Below are 24,392 nucleotides of genomic sequence, written 5' to 3' on the forward strand. Positions count from 1 at the left end.
AGATTATAGCTTCAGTTTAAAAAGATAGACAATGGATCATCTATTGTTTGTTGCCCACCCAACATGAACCACATAGAAGACCCTAGATGAACCAGATAGTAAACAAATACTATTTGTTGCTGCCTCGATATGAGACCCACGGGTATTTTAAAACTCAAGTTTGAACGATAAAGTAGTAGGTAATAATAAACGATGTATAACGTAAGCAAACATGAAAGACTATGACCTCTCTTCTGGAACTGTGTAGTCCTCAGGTTCATCTGCTCAGCCGATGATGGTAATGCAGTTGGCGTGGCTGTCGGCAACGGGGAAGATGATATGAGGCGACGAAAGAAAGTCTGCAGGGGGAATCTCTGCTGCAGTGAACGCTTCTGTCGATGGTGCACCTCAAGTGGGGTGGATGACGAAACAGCAGGAACAGAACATAACACACAGAGTTTTCTTTGACGGCTATCTGAAACTGAAGTAAATCTATAAGGGCTCCTTAGAATTGGAGGACTCTATAAACGCAGGGACGGGAAACACACATGAATAGGATAGGAATGCACGTGCAAAACAGAGCATTTGGAAACATAGGATTTCAGTCAACCTGGGTGTTTGGTTCACATGAATTGGAAGAACAGAGGAATGGAGAAACATGGTCAAATTAAAGTCAAACCATGTGAAAATGAAAAATAAGAATCTTATTATGCCAGTAATGCAATTAGTTCTGTTCTTCATGCATATTAATTTGAAAAGGATGTCCAAGTGAATATTAAAATTCCTACGTTTTTTCTTTGAAAGAGACACCAAAGGAAAAAATCCTCTTGTTTTGCTTTGCTCCACTCCTTCTAACCAAATGCACGAATAGTAGTACCATAGTAGTTCCATAGCAAAGGATCCCTGAGGGATCGACATGAATGCAGAGTAACAAAGTGATGCGACGAGTGTACAACCTCTTTGGCATAGCCTTGTGTACCTCAGCATCATTGGGTTGGATGTGGAGGATGGTGATGCTGGTGTGACTGTCGGAGGCGAGGAAGAAGATCTGAGGCCTCTGGAAATGGTGCCGAGGGTACTGCTCCGCTGTGATTGACGGTTCCGTCGTTGGAGTTGCTCCGGTGAGGTGTACGACAGCGAGGCTGAAGCAGGACAAGACAAACAACGTTAATCTGAAGTGGGACTCTAATATCATCTACAATAGATGATGTAAAATACATCACCAAAAAGTGCTAGATGTAAAACGCATCAGCCGCGCCACAACCGCTCTGACAGATGCTGTAAGTACTATTCACTCTGAACTTAACTGAAGAAACTGAACTTTACAGTTGACACTGAATTTTACTGTCAAAACTGACTGAACTAGTAGCATAGCATTGCAATAGATGTTTAGGCCGTTTGAGCACTAGTAGCAGAGAAACAGTGATCTAAATCAGCAGATGCTCAAGCAGGGAACACACTAGCAGAGAGCAAGTCATGCAGTAGCACCACGAGCAAGTGCTAAAGCAGCAACTCCTGTAGCTGTCGGAGGTCATGCAGCAACAGCAGCAGCAGCGCGAGCGAGAGCAAGAGCAGAGGAGCAGCATGAATGAGAGAAAGAGCGGAGCAGCAGCGCAACTGACAATAACAGCAGAGCAAAGTAGCATCACGAACGAAAGAAAGAGCAGTGCAGTAGAGCGACCGATAGCAAGAACAGAGCCACAACATGAGTAAGAGACAGAGCAGCAATAGCAGCAATGTGAGCGAGAGCCGGAGCAGTTGCAGCTAGTGCCAGTGTGGAAATCACTGCTGAGGAAGCAACAACATGGGGGAGAGACGCCATGGATGAAGTGGCCGACGATGGCGCCATCGATGGAGACCCGCCATTGATGCTCGGTATTGAGCACCGGCAGCCCCGTGAGATCGAATAAAAGATAAAATGTAGCGGTGAGTGCAGAACCTCCTTGGTGGCGCCGAGTTGGCCTCGGCTTCATCGGAGGCATTGGTGAGGGTGCTGCGGTTCCGGTGGGGCAGGTCAAGACGACACTGTGGGGATGGAGGTGGCGCAATAGACAAGGCGAACATCGGGGCAACTCCTTGGAGGTGGAGGACGGGGCGGCTGATCCGGTGGGACGACAAGATCGACGAGGATCCTCATCCGGTGTGGTGGATGAGGGACGGTGAGCTATTGCGGTGGATGACATAGTTGGGGAAGAGTCTCCGGCTGGGCGGCGGTCGGGAGGCCGACAGAGGAGCGTGGGGTTTCGCGGGTTTTGGCGGCCTCGGTGTACGAATGGGGGGAACAAAGGGGAAGGGAGGGGAGCCATGGCTTAGGGACGCGCTTGTCCAAAATGTAGGGTAAGTTACCAGCATACCCCCACCGATTTTGACACCATGACGTCGAGCTTCATTTCCGGCTGAGGGGTAGAAGGGGGAATTCGCATGTCTGTGCTGCAGGACTGATTTCGGATGAGGAGGGAGTTTTCGCGCGCGTTGAAATTTCGGGATAACAAGGCGCGGCGTGGGTTGAAGAGGTGGGAGTTTCAAAGCAGGTGAGACAAAAGATACCCGAGCTTGAAAATTTCGGGATAACAAGGTGCGGATTCCTTGTTCGGCAGAACAAACTTAACGTGTACAAAAAACAATTCATACAATAAACAAGAGAGCCATGTCCCCTTTTACTATATTGCTATAAATGCCATTGAAAAAACTACAAGAAAAATGTAAAAAAATCGGGAGAACATGATTACCCTGTACAGTACCAAATCGATTCGCACTTCCCTCAACAACAACAAAAAACAAATCAATTCCCACCAAAAGAAAGACCCTTTTATTATGATTACAAATGCCAGGATCTCGAATTTCAATTTTTGAATCCACGTTATGTTGAATTCGAATATATCATTAGGTGATCTTGCGGTTTATAATTGATGTAGTCATACATTTTGATCTTCCATCATATATGAACATGTTACTCCACCCTATGAATATATGTATTGCCGTCTACCATATGGACTAAATTTGAATCAATTTTCCTTATTTGAATATGATTGTTGTCATATTTCACTATGAACTACATGTACCATACGATCTCTAATTCAAATATTTGTATCCATTTTATGTTGAATTCAAATCATAGTACATTGGTCTAGGTAGCAAGATGTTCGGGATAATCTAAACCCTGTTTTCATATGTATAATTTTTGGCTGAATTGGGACAAGTTTTGGTACAAGCTTCTTGCAAAACCGGAGATTCTCACAACAAGCCTCGTGGTTCCAAGAGGGAACGTGTCACCTTTGTGTGCGAAATGATATACGCTGCCTCCCCCTTGATTTTCTTTACAGAGGCAACATAGAACTATATGAGTGCCCTGTTAAATTTTGGAATTATTCCGGGTTCGTTTGGCCTTTTTATACATTAATTGAGTTTCTGGACATTTAATGCGCATAATCCAAATTTGAACTGCAGGCACATGCTCCGATGCACCAAAGTTGGTTGAAATATCACATGTGTGTCCTTGGTTGAATTTCTAGGTCCCATGCAAGAAATGAGAATGAAATTCAAACATCTGGGCGTCGTGACTCAGCCGAGAACATCGAGAAACTTGGATTTTAAATTCATGTAAATCCAAAACTCGCCTGGAAATCATGAAACTTGGCATGGTGTCATGTCATGGCACTAACATGCTGTGGTAAAAAATTGGGCCGATTTGGAACAAGTTTTGGTATAGGGGCCGTTTGGATTATGCCCACACCAGCCCGACCAAAACGACGGCATGCCAAAAATTTGGTGAAGGAAATAGCCGCCGGGAACTCGCCCACACGCTAGTGCGGGATCACAACGGCTGGCCAAAAAGTTGGTTGTGAGCCAAAAACTTGGCTGCGATCCAAACACTGGCCCAACCTGTGGTCAACGACCAAAATTTTGGAAGGGCGGCTTGGGGCTGCCATCCAAACAGCCCCATAAACTTCTTGCAAACCGAAGCTTCTCTCAAGAAGGCTCGTGGTTCTGAGAGGGAACGTGCCACCTTTGAGTGCGAACCGATATACGCTGCCCCCCTTGAGTTTCTTTACAAAGGCAACAAAGAACTACATGAGTGCCCTGTTAAATTTTGGAATTATTCCGGGTTCGTTTGTCCTTTTTATACATTATTTGAGTTTTTGGTCATTTAATGTGCATAATTCAAATTTGAACTACAAGCACATGCTCCCATGCAGCAAAGTTGGTTGAAAAATCACATCTACGTCCTCGGGTGAATTTCTAGGTCCCATGCAAGAAAAGGGAATAAAATTCAAACATCTGGGCATCGTGGCTCGACCGAGAACATTGAGAAACTTGGTTTTAAAATTCTTGTAAATCCAAAACACGTCCGAAAATCATGAAACTTGGCATGGTGTCATGTCATGGTACTACCATGCTATGGTAAAAAAATTGGCCGAATAGGAACAAATTTTGGTTAAGCTTCTTGCAAACCGAAGCTTCTCTCAAGAAGGCTCGTGGTTCTGAGAGGGAACGTGCCACCTTTGAGTACGAAACAATATACGTTGCCCCCCCCCCCTTGAGTTTCTTTACAAAGGCAACATAGAACTACATGAGTACCTTGTTAAATTTTGGAATTATTTTGGGTTCGTTTGGCCTTTTTTATACATTAATTGAGTTTCTCCTCATTTAATGTGCACAATTCAAATTTGAACTACAAGCACATGCTCCCGTGCACCAAAGTTGGTTGAAAAATCACATATTTGTCCTCGAGTGAATTTCTAGGTCCCGTGCAAGAAATGGGAATAAAATTCAAACATCTGGGCATCGTGGCTCGACCGAGAACTTTGAGAAACTTGGTTTTAAAATTCTTGTAAATCCAAAACACGCCTGAAAATCATGAAACTTGGCATGGTGTCATGTCATGGTACTACCATGTTGTGGTAAAAAATTGGCCGAATAGGAACAAATTTTGGTATAAGCTTCTTGCAAACCGGAGCTTCTCTCAAGAAGGCTTGTGGTTCTGAGAGGGAACGTGTCACCTTTGTGTGCATAATTCAAATTTGAAACACAAGCACATGCTCCAGTGCACCAAAGTTGGTTAAAAAATCACATGTGTGTCCTCGGGTAAATTTCTAGGTCCCATGCAAGAAATGGGAATGAAATTCAAAATTCCAGGCGTCTTGGCTAGGCTGGAAACATTGAGAAACTTAGATTTTAAATTCTTGTAAATCCAAAACACGCATGAAAATAATGAAACTTGGCTTGGTGCCATGACATGGCACCAACATGCTGTGGTAATTTTGCTGTTCGATTTGCAAAGGCGCACACATTAACAATCAACAAAGTCATTTTGGAACAAGTGTTGTCACGTTACAATCGGAAACACAAGTATTACTGAAACCGTGGGTGTTCTATTTACCATTTACGTGCCGCCACGTGTCCCTTTTTTTATTAGCTAGGACGTGCCGTGCAGGATAGCTATTTGAGTACGAGAGGCGTGCGAACAGACCCCTGCACGTGCTTATCGAGAGGAGAGCCCTTTGACCTCCACCTGCCATCCACCTCTCTCCCAAGGTCTCCATTAATGGCACCTGAGCCTCTGTTTAATGGTGTGGCTATGTCTCACTCGACTGAGATTTAAGAGATAAAAAAGAAAATATGAAAGCACAGATCATGATGTAAGATCCGACAGACCTATATAGCATCTACTGTGACTTATAGCAAGACTGATAAATATATAAGGATGACGACAGTGGATAATAATTGTCTTACATAATTAGGAAGATAATTAAAAAAGCCACATGCAGCTACGCCCGAAATACACAAGGGCAAAATAAGAAGGAAGAGAACGATCTTGCTCGATGTTCTCTACTTTCTTGATGCATTGCTGCAGGCCGCGGGAACTAGTCTCCGCAGCAAGCGGCGATGAGCTCTTTTGTCTCCTCAAGACGTGATACGTCCATTTTGCATCATGCTTTCAATATTTATTGCATTATGGGTTGTTATTACACGTTATGTCACAATATTTATGGCTATTCTCTCTTATTTTACAAGGTTTATCATGAAGAGGGAGAATGCCGGCAGCTGGAATTCTGGCTGGAAAATGAGCAAATATTGGAAACCTATTCTGCACAGCTCCAAAAATCCTGAAACTCCACAGAAGTCACTTTTGGAATTAATAAGAATTATTGAGCAAAGAAAACACCAGAGGGGGCCCACACCCTGGCCAGGAGGGTGGGGGGCACGCCCACCCCTACTAGGCGCACCCCCTGTCTCCTGGGCCCCCTGGTGGCCCTCCGGTGCCCATCTTCTGCTATATGACGGCTTTTACCCTGAAAAAAAATCATAAGCAAGCTTACGGGATGAAACTCCGCCGCCACGAGGCGGAACCTTGGCGGAACCAATCTAGGGCTCCGGCGGAGCTGTTCTGCCGGGGAAACTTCCCTCCGGGAGGGGGAAATCATCACCATCATCATCACCAACAATCCTCTCATCGGGAGGGGGTCAATCTCCATCAACATCTTCACCAGCATCATCTCCTCTCAAAACCCTAGTTTATCTCTTGTATCCAATCTTGTATCAAAACCACAAATTGGTACATGTGGGTTGCTGGTAGTGTTGATTACTCCTTGTAGTTGATGCTAATTGGTCTACTTGGTGGAAGATCATATGTTCAGATCCTTAATGCATATTAATACTCCTCTGATCATGAACATGAATATGCTTTGTGGGTAGTTACGTTTGTTCCCGAGGACATGGGTGAAGTCTTGCTATTAGTAGTCATGTAAATTTGGTATTCGTTCGCTATTTCGATGAGATGTATGTTATCTCTCCTCTAGTGGTGTTATGTGAACGTCGACTACATGACACTTCACCATTATTTGGGCCTAGAGGAAGGCATTGGGAAGTAATAAGTAGATGATGGGTTGCTAGAGTGACAGAAGCTTAAACCCTAGTTTATGCGTTGCTTCGTAAGGGGCTGATTTGGATCCACTAGTTTCATGCTATGGTTAGGTTTACCTTAATACTTCTTTTGTAGTTGCGGATGCTTGCAATAGGGGTTAATCATAAGTGGGATGCTTGTCCAAGTAAGGGCAGTACCCAAGCACCGGTCCACCCACATATCAAATTATCAAAGTATCGAACGTGAATCATATGAGCGTGATGAAAACTAGCTTGACGAGAATTCCCATGTGTCCTCGGGAGCGCTTTTCTCATTATAAGAAATTGTTCAGGCTTGTCCTTTGCTACAAAAAGGATTGGGCAACCTTGTTGCACTTTATTTACTTTCATTGCTTATTACCCGTTACAAATTATCTTATCACAAAACTATCTGTTACCTATAATTTCAGTGCTTGCAGAGAATACCTTACTGAAAACCGCTTGTCATTTCATTCTGCTCCTCATTGGGTTCGACACTCTTACTTATCAAAAGGACTACGATAGATCCCCTATACTTGTGGGTCATCAAGACTATTTTCTGGCGCCGTTGTCGGGGAGTGAAGCGCCTTTGGTGAGTGGAACTTGGTAAGGAAACATTTATATAGTGTGCTGACATTTTCTGTCACTTGTTACTATGGAAACTAATCCTTTGAGGGGCTTGTTCGGGGTATCTTCACCCCGACCAGTAGAGCAAAGAGTTGCTCCTCAACCTACTGAACCTATTGAAAATGTTCACTTTAAGATTCCTTCGGGTATAATAGAGAAACTGCTAGCTAATCCCTTTGCAGGAGATGGAACATTGCATCCCGATTTACACCTTATCTTTGTGGATGAAGTTTGTGGATTATTTAAGCTTGCAGGTATTCCCGATGATGTTGTTAAAAGGAAGGTCTTCCCTTTATCTTTGAAGGGAGATGCATTGACATGGTATAGGCTATGTGATGATACAGGATCTTGGAATTATAAACGATTGAAGTTGGAATTTCACTAGAAGTTCTATCCTATGCATCTTGTTCATCATGATCGTAATTACATATATAATTTCTGGCCTCGCGAAGGAGAAAGCATCGCTCAAGCTTGGGGGAGGCTTAAGTCAATGTTATATTCATACTCCAATCATGAGCTCTCAAGAGATATGATTATTCAAAAAATTTATGCTCGACTTTCTCTCAATGATCGCACCATGCTCGATACTTCATGTGCTGGTTCTTATATGCTGAAGACTACTGAATTCAAGTGGGATTTATTGGAAAGCATTAAACGCAACTCTGAAGATTGGGGTTCCGACGATGGTAAGGAGTCAGGTATAACACCTAAGTTTGGTTGTGTTAAATCTTTTATGGATACCGATGCTTTTCATGGATTTAGCGCTAAGTATGGACTTGACTCTGAGATAGTAGCTGCTTTTTGTGAATCTTTTGCTACTCACATTGATCTTCCTAAGGAGAAGTGGTTTAAATATAATCCTCCCATTGAAGTAAAAGTAGTTGCACCTATTATAGTTGAATAAAAGACTATCACTTATAATGATCCTATTGCTCCTACTAGTTATGTTGAGAAACCACCTTTTCCTGTTAGGATAAAAGATCATGCTAAAACTTCACCTGTTGTTCGTAAGAGTAATACTAGAATTCATACACCCCTGAGCAAATTAAAGTTGAACCTAGTATTGCTATGGTTAAGGATCTCTTGGATGACAATCTAGATGGTCATGTTATTTATTTCTATGGTGAAACTGCTAATATTGCTAGAACCGATGCTAAGATACATAGACCTGTTGTCGGCATGCTTGTTATTTCTGTTAAAATAGAAGATCATTGTTATCATGACTTATGTGATATGGGTGCTAGTGCTAGTGCAATACCTTTTGACTTATATCTCTCCCTAATTAATTAATCTTTACCTATTAATAAACCAGCGATGAGGCTTCTGGTCGTACGTCGTAAACTTCTTCCGTAAGTTTTTTTTTCTTTGAGAAATAACTTCTTCCGTACGTAAAAAACGTTCCTTAATTGTCGTTACAATTTTATAAGCACGTCGCCCTGGGCCTGTGCCTGACCGCTTTGGTGGGCCTCTGTCTGGGCTGCGTCCGCGGATCAGAAGCCCGACGAAGCCGACAGGCACGTACGTTGTGGGCGTAATCTCCTCCCGTGATTTTCTTTACTGAGTCCACGTCTTTCTTCTGCTGCCCTCTCCCCTTGGATTCAAACTCTCCTCTGATCTCTTTCTATAAATTCAAATCCATCGAAAGAAAGAAATCTTCGCTGGCTATCGGTCCTCCATGACTGACCCGTCGAAGAACTCTTCGCTCTCACTTTCCTTCCATGGCCGACGCCTCGGGATCGACCAGCTGGGCTCAGGGGAAGGTTGGATTTTGCGGAGGCGGACATGCAGCAAACGAAGACGTCGGACAGGAGGCGTACAGAGGGACCGATCCCACCGGACTGTTCATCGAGCGTCGTCATCCCTCCATCAACCCGACCTTGGGCGCCATCTCTGCGGCCGGCTGTGGTGGGTCTACCTAACTTTGCGTGTCATCTCTGTCGACGGCTGGTGGGAGATCGCTTTGTCGAGTTGCTCGCCCACCCTGCATGGGCCACGTCCACTCCGACCCGGTTTTCTTTTCTGCACGGAGGAAACCGCAATCGACCATCATGGCAGGTCTTACCGTCGGTCAAATCCGGCGGTGGCACCCGAGGAAACTGCAATCGACTCCATGTCAGGGGCGGAGCCAACGTATGACCGTTGGGTTCAGGTGAACCCAATGTATTTTTGCTGCCACGTACTATATATAGCCTGGTCAATTGAATGAACCCAATAGAATATTACGGTTGAACCCAACGCAAATTAGAAAAGCACAAACAGTGGCCTTATAGTCCATTAATTTTGTCAACGTGATTAGCCCATAAAAAGGCCCAGGATTTGGACCGACTCGCGCCTGGATTGACTCGATCGCTTACTTCCCATCGGAGACTCTCGTCTCTCGTTTCTCCTGTTCCGCCGTTCCGATCTCCCATCTCTCGATCTCCAGCGGCAAGCGGAAACTACAGGCAATGACAGTCCAAATTCAAGGTATCACATCGCTACATCTTTCTCCCTCAATCCTAGTAGTATCCTAGTACGCTAATATCATTTGCCCTAATTATTTTTCTAATTGCTTTCCCCACTCAACTTTGACCTATCTAGGCTATAGAATTGTATTTCTCAAAAGGAGATAAATCATCAGATTGAGATAATGAGGCTAGCAGTTCAAGCCACCCGATGTAGGCAAAATGCAAGCAGTTTCCCAAAGCCTTCTATTCAAAGAGAATTGATTTAGATGATCCGCTTTTAGTCCAGCTGATCGGAAGAGAATATTTGGAGTGCAAAACGAAAATCATAAGAAGCAACAACAAATCAAGAACCGTATATGCCTCCACCTGTTTTTGGCTATGCATATAGGGTTATTCGAGATGCCCCACAAAGATTTATTTTATGTAGAACATCTATCCTTTAGTCCATCAACTTTAAAGCTAGTAAGTTACCACAACAGTAATGACGAGATGCTTTTTCTGCTACGAATGTTCTCAACAAAATGTTGCGCAATAAATTAGGTGATCAGTGTTCATGATTGGTTGCTTAATTTGCTTTGTGGAGAAATATATGTTTTATATCATCAGTATGATTATGTATCTGATCATTTTAAGATGAATAACTCAAAAAAGGGGGACTATGAAACGTGATTGTCTTTGTGTGCTTCTTTCATTTGATATGACTTATTTTAAATTTGCCAAACTAATTTTTCATTCGTTCCAGTGATTTCAGGAGGATGAGAACTTGCAGCTGAAGCTATGAAGTTTATTTTCGGCATCACTCTACTTACAATATGTAAAGTGGTTTCTTAATTTTGTCCAACTGGTATGTCTTGCACTCTTCTAGTTTTAGTGTAACAACTAATCAGCTATATGTTATAATTGATATCATGTTTCTATTTGCTATGTATCTTTGAGTGATATGGTCCGAGACTAGAAATTACAATTAATCCATTCATCCCAAATCCTCGCATTGAGTCAACGAGTGAACCCAATGGCTAAATTTTCTGGCTCCGCCCCTGCTCCATGTTTAGGACTTTAGGTACGGCCGCTACAGTCGCCCGCTGGAGAACAAGAACTGCCGGTCGGCCTACATCTGCTGCGGCGTGCACCGCCACGCCAAGAAGCTGATGACCACCCACGCCGCGACGGCCACCCCGGTGCAGGAAGAATCCTCGAGCGAGGAGAACCTGTGTTCCCTGAGAACGTTAATGGCAGGGGAAGCCGGTGTCGTACATTAGTCGCGGCGGCAACGAGTCCAGTCTCCAGTGCAGACTATGAGATGAGCGACACCAGAACGGCTGATACTGCTACGAGTCTATGACGTGGAAACGAACAAGTAGTATGGCTAGGGCAACGAATCCAGTGCAGGCGACGCGCCCCAAGCCCCCGGACAACAATTCCAGGTATGGTCGCCCGAGCGGAGGTGTTCGGGTGGTACGGGGTGACATGCGTCTGTGGCCGGATACAAGAACAGGGGAATAAATTGGACAATGGGTGGTGGAGCAGCAGAATATCGACGACCACCGGTTGATGCGTCCACAGTTTGTGCGAAGGGCCACTCATCGCTTCATCTACTAATTCAGTGGAGTCAGCCGACACTGAAAGCGCATAGAGGCTATTTTTATGATTTTTGTTCTCGGCACTTTCTCTCAACCTGTGCAAATTCTGGCCATGGTGGCTGCCATGTTTGTTCTCACGCAGACTGATCTCCTAAGATTTGTGGTGCAGAAGCAGCTAAATAGGGCCGGTGGCGCGCTGCACGTCATAGATGGAAGAAGCAAATACAAGGCTACAGTTGAGCCTGTTCAACAATGGTTCGTGCTCTCATTGTGCAAATGTCGCACGCGGTGTCTGTCAGCCAACGCACATCGAGTCCCGTCAGCATAAATAAATCGAGAGAAAGAAGTTTGCAACCAGCAGGTGATATTCCTCATCTTCTTTCATTTTTTTGCTTGACTTTCATTGGGGATTAGCAGCAATTCCAAGTTGTGGAACAATATAGCAATCAGTCTCACCTTAATCTCCTGTCCTTCTCCTTTCTTGCTTCAAGTTTATGTATCAGATGCATGTCATATGTTCCAATAAATAATGCCTAGAGGAAGTACTAATGGCATGGAGATAGCAGAATAATCCATCTAAATAATTCAGTGATATATGCAGGCAAAGAAATACATGCATCTGAAACAAGACCGGCATAGTGTCCTGACGGTCAGCGTAACTTGTTCCTATTTATACTACTCTGATGCAATTGCCATGTATTTGTTGTTTATTATTGGCCAAATGCTTCTTGCATTGAATCTACATATGGTGATCATACTCAAGTGAAATAATTGATTTGTTCTAATGATTTAATAGAAAACCTATTTAACTTCAAGATCATTCGGTGTAATTTTTTTAATATTAATAGATTTTGATATACTTGGAAGTTTCAATGTGAAAAAGAAAAACTAAATTGGAGTAAGTGGTGAATATTTCTTTCTTACTTTTATGAAAGTAATTTTAGATACTCAGACAACCGATGGTATTATTAGACTATACGACAATTATTTCAATGATTCTTTGTTTTAACCTAGAACCGTTGAAAAGGTTCTAGGAATGATGTGTTTGTATACAACTCTGGGAGGTTTAACTTTTTTATTGTGTTGCAAAAAATGGATCACGATGTATTTTTTAATCATTAATGGTGAGGTAGAGCACCACCTGAATTGAGTGTTTTGGAATCAGATAAATGACGATCCAGATTTTTGAATTGGCGTATGAAAAAGAGGGTCAATCAATTATTATTTTCTCCCGTTGCAACGCATGGACATGTTTCCTATTATTATTATTATATTATTATTATCAATTTTTTTTCTCTCCCTAATAATAAAGTACGGATTGGGTCTCCGGGTTCACTGTCGTGGCGTTTTTACAGAAAAGTCCTTCTATTTTTAGGAATTAAACCCGCAGTTCAAATCAAATCAAACCGGTGCGAAGTAGAAAAAGAAAACACAGCCAAGCTCTGCCTCGAGGCGCCCCGCCCCGCCCACCTCACCCTGCATGCCGCCGGCCTCCTCCTGCCTCCCATCTCCTGCCCCGCCCCATCCCGCACCGCACCGCCTCACCGCGCCCCGCCGGCCGCCTCTTGCCTCCCAATCCCATCTCCTCACCCGCGGCTTTCTTCTCCGTTCACGCCTCCCCTCCACCTACTGGTCGCGACCTCGCGGGAGGCAGAGGATGGGAGGGTGCGGCGCTGGCGTCTGGCTCCCGATCGAGCGCCTGTCGTGCAACTTGTGCTTGAGGGCGAGGAAGGCAGGGTGCAGGGTCCTCCGGTGTGCGGTGGCGCATAGCCTCCTTCCTCTCCGGTCGTTCAGGAAGCAGGACGACGACGGGCCGGTGTGGGCTGACACGGCGGCGCCCTTCCATTGTGGCAGTACCGTAGTAGGACAACGGCGGTCAAGGTCAACGCCCTGCTCGACGCCCCCATCTCTTGCTGGATGCCCCCATTCCCTCACTGGTTGAGCTCAAGGCCACCTTGCTTGGTCTCCGGCAGTCCAGCCCATCCAATACGGCCGGTCCGCTCCCCAGCAAGGCGGTTCCTTGAGTCCGCAACATACCATGCTCAAGCCTCCACCACCTAGACTCCTCAAGGCGTAAGCTTTATTTTTCGTTTATACAGAAGATGCAAGATTCTCCTACTGCCATATAAGTAGCACATATAGTTGCAGTAGACAAGGAGCTCGGCTTTGGATTATAGACTAGCTAAAAAATATTTCAAACAAATTACTCACTCAGCAGCATCTTAAATAGTACATAGTATTTTGATTTTGTCTGTACACATATTGCCCTTCCTGTATGATGCTCCTGTAATAGATTATGCTTACAGTACATAACTCAGTTTACTTTTAGTTTGTAAATTAAATTAATCAACTTTGTGCACCTGTAATTCAGTATGATAGCTTATGTTTGTTTCTTTTTCCATAGTAGTAGGATACTTGCAAATATATTCATCACAATCAGGGGCATGTACAACTATATTTAGGTTGCAGATACACTCAGAGCAGAACCTGCCCAGTTCTGAAGAAGCTAAATGATCTCGTTTATGTGATGTTCAGCAAGAGACTGGACTCAGAAGTATAATAGTTTATAATTTATTGTTGGGCCAAAATTATGTCATGGTTTATATAGATGCATCAATTCTTCAAGTAGCTCACTACTTGATTCGGTTATGAGAATAACAACTGCAGATAGAGTAATTAATCTTGCTTCTTTGCTACATGAATAACTTCATTATGGGTTGTGTTGTCTGAGGTAAATTGATACTACCTACTATAGGAAATTCCAGATGCATTATGACGGGAGTGGCGAAGCCGGAGGGGCTAAGATATCCTCGACATGGGTGCTCGACGGCACGCTGTAGACCAGGAGGAGGATCTCCTGGTGGAGCTTGGCAGAAGCAAGACACTTGGATGTAACTTCAGTACAGCACAACATTGTTTTATTATTATTATTGAGAATTTGTTTTGTGGTGTAGGAGCTTTCAAGACAACATGGGGCAGCAGGCTTCATGTTCAGGATTCGTGTAGTAGCACACTGATATTTGTTATGTGGTACAGGAGCTTCGAGACAACAGGGGTAGCAGGCTTCAAGGCAACAATTTTTTCTATGATTTTCTCACCAAATCTGAAATTATTTGGCCCCTAAATTCTAATCCCTTTGTGGAAGAAGAGTAATTGTGGAATATGGTCTATGAATGTTGACAAATTTGATCATAGCAGGGACTGACAAAGTTAGTACAATCCTCACTGTTGCACATATATTTCAAGGTAAAATTAACTTCAAGAACATGATCAAGCAGGAGCTTCATGCAACATTGGATGTGAGAATGTATGGTGTAGAACCGCTGCCGCCTCCACTCTGACCTGCCCCTCTGCACTGTCCTCGACGACCATGCGGGCCACCTTGCCGCTCGCTTCGCATGCAACCACTTCATCCCCAACCTTTCCTCCCCAGGTCCAGTCCTTCTTCCTTCCTCATAACCCTTGCAGTTGGACAATGCACTCTAGAACTCTATATATTTCTGATGAATTGTTAACTTGCCAAGGCTTCTGGGTGACAGAATGAATTTTCTCAGGAATAGTTAATCACGTTTTGGTCGTTCAACTGGTGATAGATGTTGCCAAGTTCCTGAGCCACAGAGAACGTACATAAGTGGTTGGATTGGTCAATACCTATTAATACAAAAAATAGATGTTCCACCGTCTCTTCAATTTGCAAACCAGAAAGGATGCAATCATGGTTATCACCGATATTGTAGTGCCAGTGCCTGCATTTTGAGCATGTTCCTTGTGTTTAATGGATCAGATAGAAAAAATGGGACCAGCCTTTTACTTTATTAAACATGTTATGACCTTAACACCATGCATCCGCCTTGAAACACATTAGCATTGACCATGAATTAGTTTCACTAAGATAAAAGCCTGATTCTTAGGGATTTATTTTTTCCGGAGTGAGTCTCCGGGTTCACCGTCGCGTCCGTTTTACAGAAAGGCCCCTATGGTTTTTAGGAATTAAACCCGCCATCCCTATTTTAGTGAATCTGAAAAAACGTTTCGTCTTTCTAGAAACCCTCCTGCATCTGTAAGAATTCAATTCCCGCACCCTCCCGATCCCATCTCAACCTCCAGCCCACCGCCATCTCCTGCCCCGCTCCGCCCCGCCCCGCCCGGCCGCCACCGCGCCGCCGGCCGTTTCCCCGCGCCGCCGCCTCCTACCCCGCCGGTGCGCCTACCCCTGCAGCCATGGCGCGTCGCCCTCCAGCTAGACCCCTCCTCGGGCAAGATCTCCTCCTAGAGTTGACGGCGAGCACGACCCAGCCCCACCCGCGCACGTCGCCGCCCCGTCCATCGTGGCACCCCCCTTCTCTCGATCGACAGGATCCGCCGCATATCGCGCGACGCGCCGCCGCTGTGCTTCACCTGTCGCCGGCCTCCTTCCGGCTCCCTTGGTCGCCGATGATGGTCACGCACCGATGTGGAGTTGTTCCCCAACCGAAGGAATGGATGAAGACTATGGTATCCAGCCGGCGAGTCCCAGCCACATTACCTTGCCGAATGCTGTGGTGCTCAGCAATAATTTTGGATTGATGGATTGTCGTTGGCTGTTGCAGGTAAGATGTTTGACAAATTGTTTCTTTCAGATTTGGATTGTCGTTGTACAACGGCTTGCTATGGGCCTAAGTAACGTAGATTTACTGATCAATTTTGTAGCTAATCATCAGTATCGAGAAGTATTCACTAGCACTTCCTGTGTCGATTGCTATGGCTAACTTCTGTAAGGTCATTTTAGCCAAAATTTGTTGTACATGCAGACACAAGGTTCGTTAATGGTAATAGATGATTAGAGAGCAGCAACTAAATACTATACTATATGTGCCGAAATTGATATATTTAACTCCATGTAAGTATTATTATGCAGTGGTGTATTGTTCGTTCTCTGAATTATATGTACCAAACTGTATGTTCAACACTACTTCAGCTTCACGTATGTGGCTATACTATGCGCAAATATAAAAATCTGCAGTTCTTTATCCGCATAATAATCATGACCTTCAAGGGATGCCCATTGTAATTTTGGTATATACTTGAGATATTTATTTTGGTCTCTGCTTGGGAATAAGGGTAAAAGGTCCAGAGATGAAAGCCTCACTTCAAATTCTGTGATGGGTCTCTCTAACATTGCAATTATGCAATAAATTCCTCTCGAGTTTACTATATATTACCAGCTTCCTTCCATTTAATTTATATATTTAATCCCATCATTGTCTATGTCACATGCTTCATCAATGTCTATGTCATCAACTATGCTATGACAGGGTAGTAGTTGCAAGCGTGCGAAGAAGGATAACGCATGCTAGATCCTGCAGGTAGTAATAGTTGATTATACTTGATCGATTTGATCCTTTCTACACGGCAACACCAAATTCAGTGTATTTTTATTTACGTAAGTACTCAAATTCAGTAAGAGTTGGTACTGAATTTGACTAGGCGCCGCCTTGACGGCCAAGCGTGTGATGTCCATGTTAGCCGGCTCCTCCACCCAGGCCCTCTGTAGCGCCGGTGAGGACACTGCTTTGTCCGAACCGATTGTCACGACCATGCGCAGGTACACACACATGTGCTCCCCTACCACAACTGCAGTGATTTAAGGCGAAATCCAATTGGGGGGTATTGATAGGCACCAATGTGTTCCTGGTTGAGTTCCCATGCCTTGCATTAAGTTGATCATTTTGGTAAGATCAAACTGAACAAGCTGAACATCACTTGCCCAAACAAGCTGAATGTCATGCTACATTATTCCCAATTTTGTAAAATTGATCATAATACTCCTGCTATCATGTCGCGTTTGCTAATACTTATTGAGTTGTAAAACGATGTTTTCAAATTATAAGCTAGCCCGTCTTATTATGTTTCAGAAGATCGATACAGTGGTGTCATATGTCTTGATATGACTTTTTGTTTTTGGTTATTTTTTAGAACATTTAGTACATGTATTTATCAATGCTAGAACTTCTGACAACTTTGAAGCAAGAAAGTTCAGAGAAATTGTTCCATGGAATAGCTAAACGATAATACTACTATTCATTTATGATTATTTGCAACATACAGAGATAGATATATTGAAACCTGTAATGGCTAACAGCCAAAATTATGAATTTGTTCTTGATACTCTCTTTCTCTTTTCTTAATATCATCATGTACAAATTAGAAGGTTTCTAACATCTGCATATTTCAGGTTTCAGAGAGGGTAGAGAAAGTGATGTTCAGACATTTAAGTGCAGCAACAGAGTTTTCATCCTTCTTTGCTGGTTGTGTTCCTCTGCTGGGACCATTGCTGTGGTCTGAACTTCAGAGTTTTCATCCACTCAATGCTGATTCAGTCAAAGATCTCTGGGAAGAAAATTATTTCGACAAGATTCACTCTACCGTGCTTATCGCGGTCCTCTAGATTACATGGAAGCGCGTGAACTCCAAACTCTTCTGCGACATTTTTGAGGAATTGCACATTACTGCTAGCAAGATTGTTGATGATCTTATGTTGTGGTCTAACAGGTATTCAAACGAAATTAATAAAGTGCTCCTTAGAAATTAGAGCACTATGTTGTATCACCTATCCGTGAGATTGTAATTTTGTCCCTCCTTCTCTTTTCTATTAGTCCCACTGTCTCATTTGCCTTTGTATAGTTCTCAGTTTTATGAAGTGGTTCAGGCCGGCATAGTCCCTCTAAAGAAAATAAGGCGGCGAGTGACGCCTCGCCTTCTCTGAAGTCTGGACTGAAAATTATGTGGTTCTCTACTACTCGAAGAAAGGTAAATAGTCTTTTATGTGATTCATTTTTTCCATTTGAATAAACAGTGTGGACATTTCCCCACAAATGAGATTCGTCCACCCCCCTTCTTGCCTTGTTCCAATCTTCAGTCCAACTGTAATAACAGAAACAAACCTTCTCCTCCTTTTGTAGATGAAGAAGAAATGGCTGGCTTACCAATCGCCTAAGCACCAAGAGCTTTGGCGCCCAACTATTGAAGAAGGCTCGGGCTGATGGAGCTGTCCCAAACAAGGTATAAACCTGACACCTTTCTGCTCCTGGAGTCCTTGCATGCCTTCAAAGCATGTAATCTTGATGATTGCAATTTTTAGATGGTTTGATGGTTGATTCTCATTCCTTTGGTGGTTGCAGAATGTCATGGCGCAGGTGTTGCCATTGTCCCTATCAACCTTCACCGGTGGTTACACATACACGCACCCACGAACTATTAGGTCAGGGGAGAAAACAGAGCAGCGGTCTTCAGTTAGAACAGAGGAGCACACGCAGTCAGGTTTCAGGAACCAATGCCTTCATAATTTTTCTTTTTCAACTGATTGCTGGCTAAACATGCACAACCCTCTTATTGCAAGGTTAAGATCAACTTGACACCAGCAATAATGGCTTGAAATGAGTTTTAGTTGTCAAGCAAATGTTTGTGCTAATTCCCACAAGAAATTTTTTTTGAAGAAATTTTACTTTATCAGGGCAATACCTTTTATATGGCTTCATGAAATCGAATATGACGCTAAATTTGCAGAATGACTAAGCGGCATAGAAAATTGATTTAGCACTACTTAATTAATTAAATATGACCAATTTTTGATTTTGTGTTGATGTTTCAGATGGACTTTTTTTCATATGACATCAGGGATGTAGGATGATTGGGTGAACAAGCTTTCCGTGGAACATCCAGATCCCGGCAGCGGTGCGTCCGCTCAGCATACCATGCGGCGACGTCCTCCGACATAATGACAAATGCCGGCAGGGGCGAGAGCAGAGCGGGAGGGGTATTGCTTAGATACCGTTGTGGGCAATTGCCAGTGCCATGATTGTGGTTAATACCCATGGCGGATTCTATTCCTATGTGTGGATTAAACAAAGTTGAGTAAACATCACCGGTAGGAGATGCATGTGCAGATTAAGTTTAGAGGAGAAAGTGGTTCTTTATTCAGTTCAAACGCTGACCGGATCAGGTGCACCTTTAGGCTCTATGATAAGTGCCGACAACAAATTCTTCTTTTCAGCGGGATTGTATACTGGACCAAGGTTCTATAGGCGGTGGGTTTGCTAGGACTATTCCATGAAGCAGTGTAAACGCAGTTGTCAACACACTGATGAATTCGATAGAGGAAAGTGGTCTAAGTTTCACGATTTGGAGCTCTGATGTGGAAGAGTTTTTGAGCTAATGCAAGGTGGTAAATATCTCGATTATATAAAACCAACATAAGCTTTTGGGCAGCAACATTAGAAGGATCCTGTTTTATAGGTTTAATTCAATCCTGAGAAAACAACTTTCTTTTACACGGCAATCTAGAATAATGACCAACTATCTTTTACAGGGCAATCTAGAATAATGACCTTGGCAGATTATGTGCATGGAAAAGGTAATGGCTTGTATGAGATTATATTGATCTGTTTGTTCAGTGAGGAAAGGAAGAACAAATGATCCACTGCAGTGTTATCTATAGCCAAGGAACAAGAGGTCAAAGATAGATCTTAGATGTATTGATGGACATGTGAGACAAATTATCTCTTGAAGCTAGCCACAAACATTGAAGTGGCGCTGGCAAGAGTATGCATCAACCATCATGCATGAATTCATACGATGTACCATCAAGTCTCTGAAGTGTGGTGCTTGTGCTACAATATTCTTTTAAATATGGGCGATGAATCTATTTTCCCGTTGCAACCCACGGGCATTGTTTGCTAGTAAAGAAATTATGCATGATATTGCACCAGCTGAAATAGAAGGTATTGATATTATTATTAAGCTTTCCAATAGGGACACCATTAAACCAGTTGAGATTGTTAGAGATGTTGAAGTCTTGTGTGGGAAAGTTAAATATCCTGCTGATTTTCTTCTTGGTTCCCCATAAGATGACTTTTGTTTCATTATATTTGATAGACCCTTCTTGAATACTGTTAATTCTAGGATTGATTGCAAAAAGGATGTTGTTACAATTGGCTTAGGGGATATGTCTCATGAGTTTAATTTGCTAAGTTTCGTAGACAACCCCGTGATAAAGAATCACCTAGTAAGGATGGGATTATTGGTCTTGCTTCTATTGCCGTGCCTCCTACTGATCCGTTAGAACAATATTTGCTAGACCATGAAAATGATATGTTTATGAATGAAAGAAGGGAAATAGATGAAGTATTTCTTCAACAGGGTCCTATTCTGAAACACAACTTACCTGTTGAAATCCTAGGGGATCCCCCTCCACCCAAGGGTGATCCTGTGTTTGAGCTTAAACCATTACCTGATAATCTTAAGTATGCTTATCTTGATAAAAAGAAAATATATCTTGTTATTATTAGTTCTAACCTTTCGGAGCAAGAAGAAGAAAGATTATTGAAAACTCTGAAAAAGCACCATGCTGCTATTGGATATACTCTGGATGATCTTAAGGACATTAGTCCCACTCTATGCCAACACAAAATTAAAGTGGAAAAAGATGCCAAACCAGTTAGGGATCCTCAACGACGATTAAATCCTAAGATGAAAGAAGTGGTAAGAAAGGAGATACTAAAGCTCCTTGAGGCAGGTATAATTTATCCCGTTGCTGATAGTGAATGGGTAAGTCCTGTCCATTGTGTTCCTAAAAAGGGAGGTATTACTGTCATTCCTAATGATAAAGATGAATTGATCCCGCAAAGAATTATTACAGGTTATAGGATGGTAATTGATTTCCGTAAATTAAATAAAGCCACTAATAAAGATCATTACCCTTTACCTTTTATTGATCAAATGCTAGAAAGACTATCCAAACATACACATTTATGCTTTCTAGATGGTTATTCTGATTTCTCTCAAATACCTGTGTCAGCGGAGGATCAATCAAAAACTACTTTTACTTGCCTTTTTGGTACTTTTGCTTATAGACGTATGCCTTTTGGTTTATGTAATGCACCTGCTACCTTTCAAAGATGCATGATGGCTATATTATCTGACTTTTGTGAAATGATTTGTGAGGTATTCATGGATGATTTCTCTGTTTATGGATCCTCTTTTGATGATTGCTTAAGCAACCTTGATCGAGTTTTGCAAAGATGTGATGACACTAGTCTCGTCTTGAATTGGGAAAATTGCCATTTTATGGTTAATGAAGGCATTGTCTTGGGGCATAAGATTTTCGAGAGAGGTATTGAAGTTGACAAAGCTAAAGTTGATGCTATTGAAAAGATGCCATATCCCAACGACATAAAAGGTATAAGAAGTTTCCTTGGTCATGCCGGTTTTTATAGGAGGTTCATTGAGGACTTTTCTAAAATTCTCTAGGCCTCTGACTAATTTATTGCAAAAAGATATTACTTTTGTCTTTGATGATGATTGTGTAGAAGCATTTGAAATACTTAAGAAAGCTTTGATCACTGCACCTATTGTTCAGCCACCTGATTGGAATTTACCTTTTGAAATTATGTGTGATGCTAGTGATTATGCTGTAGGTGCTGTTCTAGGGCAAAGAGTTTATAAGAAATTGAATGTTATCCAGTATGCTAGTAAACTCTTGATACTGCTCAGAGAAGTTATGCTACTACTGAAAAAGAGTTCTTAGCAGTCGTATTTGCGTGTGACAAGTTAAGACCTTATATTGTTGATTCCAAAGTTACTATTCACACTAATCATGCTGCTATTAAATATCTTATGGAAAAGAAAGATGCTAAGCCTAGACTTATTAGATGGGGTATCCTACTCCAAGAATTCGATTTGCATATTATTGATAGAAAGGGAGCTGAGAACCACGTTGCAGATAACCTGTCTAGGTTAGAGAATGTTCTTGATGACCCACTACCTATTAATGATAGCTTTACTAATGAACAATTAGCGGTCATTAATGCTTCTCGTACTGCTCCATGGTATGCTAATTATGCTAAATACATTGTTGCTAAATTTATACCACCTAGTTTCACATACCAGCAAAAGAAAAAGTCCTTTTAGATTTAAGACATTACTTCTGGGATGACCCACACCTTTATAAAGAAGAATTAGATGGTGTTATTAGACGTTGTGTACCTGAGCATGAACAGGAACAGATCCTACGCAAGTGTCACTCTGAACCATATGGAGGACACCACGCTGGAGATAGAACTGCACATAAGGTATTGCAATCCGGTTTTTATTGGCCTACTCTCTTCAAAGATGCTCGTAAGTTTGTCTTGTCTTGTGATGAATGTCAAAGAAATAGGTAATATTAGTAGACGTCAAGAAATGCCTATGAACTATTCTCTTGTTATTGAACCATTTGATGTTTGGGGCTTTGGTTATATGGGACCTTTTCTTGCCTCTAATGGTTACACACATATTTTAGTTGCTGTTGATTACGTTACTAAGTGGGTAGAAGCTATTCCAACTAGTAGTGCTGATCATAACACCTCTATTATGATGCTTAAAGAAATTATTTTTCCGAGGTTTGGAGTCCCTAGATATTTTATGACTGATGGTGGTTCACATTTTATTCATGGTGCTTTCCGTAAGATGCTTGCTAAGTATGATGTTAATCATAGAATCGCATCTCCTTATCACCCACAGTCTAGTAATCAAGTAGAGTTGAGCAATAGAGAGCTCAAATTAATTTTGCAAAAGACTGAATAGATCTAGAAAGAATTGGTCCAAGAAACTTGATGATGCATTATGGGCCTATAGAGCTGCATATAAAAATCCTATGGGTATGTCTCCGTATAAGATGGTTTATGGAAAAGCATGTCACTTACCCCTTGAACTTGAACATAAGGCATATTGGGCTATTAAAGAGCTCAATTATGACTTCAAACTTGCCGGTAAGAAGAGGTTGTTTGACATTAGCTCACTTGATGAATGGAGAACTCAAGCCTATGAGAATGCCAAGCTGTTCAAAGAAAAAGTTAAACGTTGCATGACAAAAGGATACAAAAGCGAGAATTTAACGTAGGTGACTATGTGTTGCTATTCAACTCTCGTTTAAGATTTTTTGCAGGAAAATTTCTCTCTAAATGGGAAGGTCTTTACATTATTGAGGAGGTCTATCGTTTCGGTGCCATAAAAATCAACAACTTCAAAGGCACAATTCCGAGGGTGGTGAACGGTCAAAGAATCAAACATTATATCTCAGTTAATCCTATCAATGTTGAAACTAATATTATTGAAACCGTAACTCCGGAGGAATACATAAGGGACACTTTCCAGAACGTTTCAGACTCCGAAAAGGAATAGGTATGTGGTAAGGTAAGTAAACTGACTCCAAAACAATTTTAATGGAAATTTTCCTCCGTTTTGGAATATTTAAGAATTTTGGAAAGAAAGAAGTAATCCGGGAAGGACACGAGGCCTCCACGAGGGTGGAGGGCGCGCCCACCCTTACTGGGCGCGCCCCCCTGTCTCGTGGACACCTCGTGTGCCTTTTGGACTCCGTTTTCTTGCACGTTACGTATTTTGGTCGGTAAAAATTCATTATATAATCTCCCGAAGGTTTTGACCACCGTATCATGCAAATATCCTCTGTTTTTGTTTTGAGCTGTTTTCTGACAGATCTAGAGCACCATGACGTCTCCAAGCGCTCCCAAGGACAAGTTTTTCGAGAGGGTTATCAACCCCTATCTCGCGGAGGTGCTGCAACACCCTCAAACCATTGAGATGCGTGAGGGGGTTCTGCACATCCGCGATGTGGAGGGACCAAGGTGTACCGGAAGCGTGGAGACAAAGCTCGAAGCCATGGAGCAACAAGTTTTCAAGTGCCAAGGGATGGTGGAGCGTGGACTCAACGCTAACCAGATGATGATCACGGAGTTCACCAAGAACCACAAGCTGGATGCCAAGATCATTGGGGAGACCATCTTTAAGCTTCAAGAGAAAATCGAGCACCTCCAAGCCCAGATCTATGACCTGCAAAACC

The 24,392-nt window shown here is 42.7% G+C and overlaps 1 long non-coding RNA gene across 13 annotated transcripts; it reads left to right on the forward strand.

Moving 5' to 3' along the window:
* Positions 1–9,135: 9,135 nt before the first annotated feature.
* LOC123138234 (uncharacterized) lies at positions 9,136–20,321 on the forward strand. 13 transcript variants are annotated; one of them, XR_006468911.1, is made up of 7 exons: positions 9,136–9,954; positions 10,678–10,779; positions 11,685–11,876; positions 14,271–14,948; positions 17,730–18,304; positions 18,457–18,556; positions 18,676–19,676. It is a non-coding gene; the product is annotated as an uncharacterized lncRNA (long non-coding RNA). The 13 variants fall into 13 exon arrangements; XR_006468910.1 differs by lacking the exons at positions 9,136–9,954; positions 10,678–10,779 and having other exon boundaries at positions 10,875–11,876; XR_006468912.1 differs by lacking the exons at positions 9,136–9,954; positions 10,678–10,779; positions 11,685–11,876 and adding an exon at positions 12,907–13,588 and having other exon boundaries at positions 14,281–14,948.
* Positions 20,322–24,392: the final 4,071 nt, after the last annotated feature.

The sequence above is a fragment of the Triticum aestivum genome, chromosome 6B (assembly GCF_018294505.1).
Source record: "Triticum aestivum cultivar Chinese Spring chromosome 6B, IWGSC CS RefSeq v2.1, whole genome shotgun sequence".
Taxonomy (NCBI): domain Eukaryota; kingdom Viridiplantae; phylum Streptophyta; class Magnoliopsida; order Poales; family Poaceae; genus Triticum; species Triticum aestivum.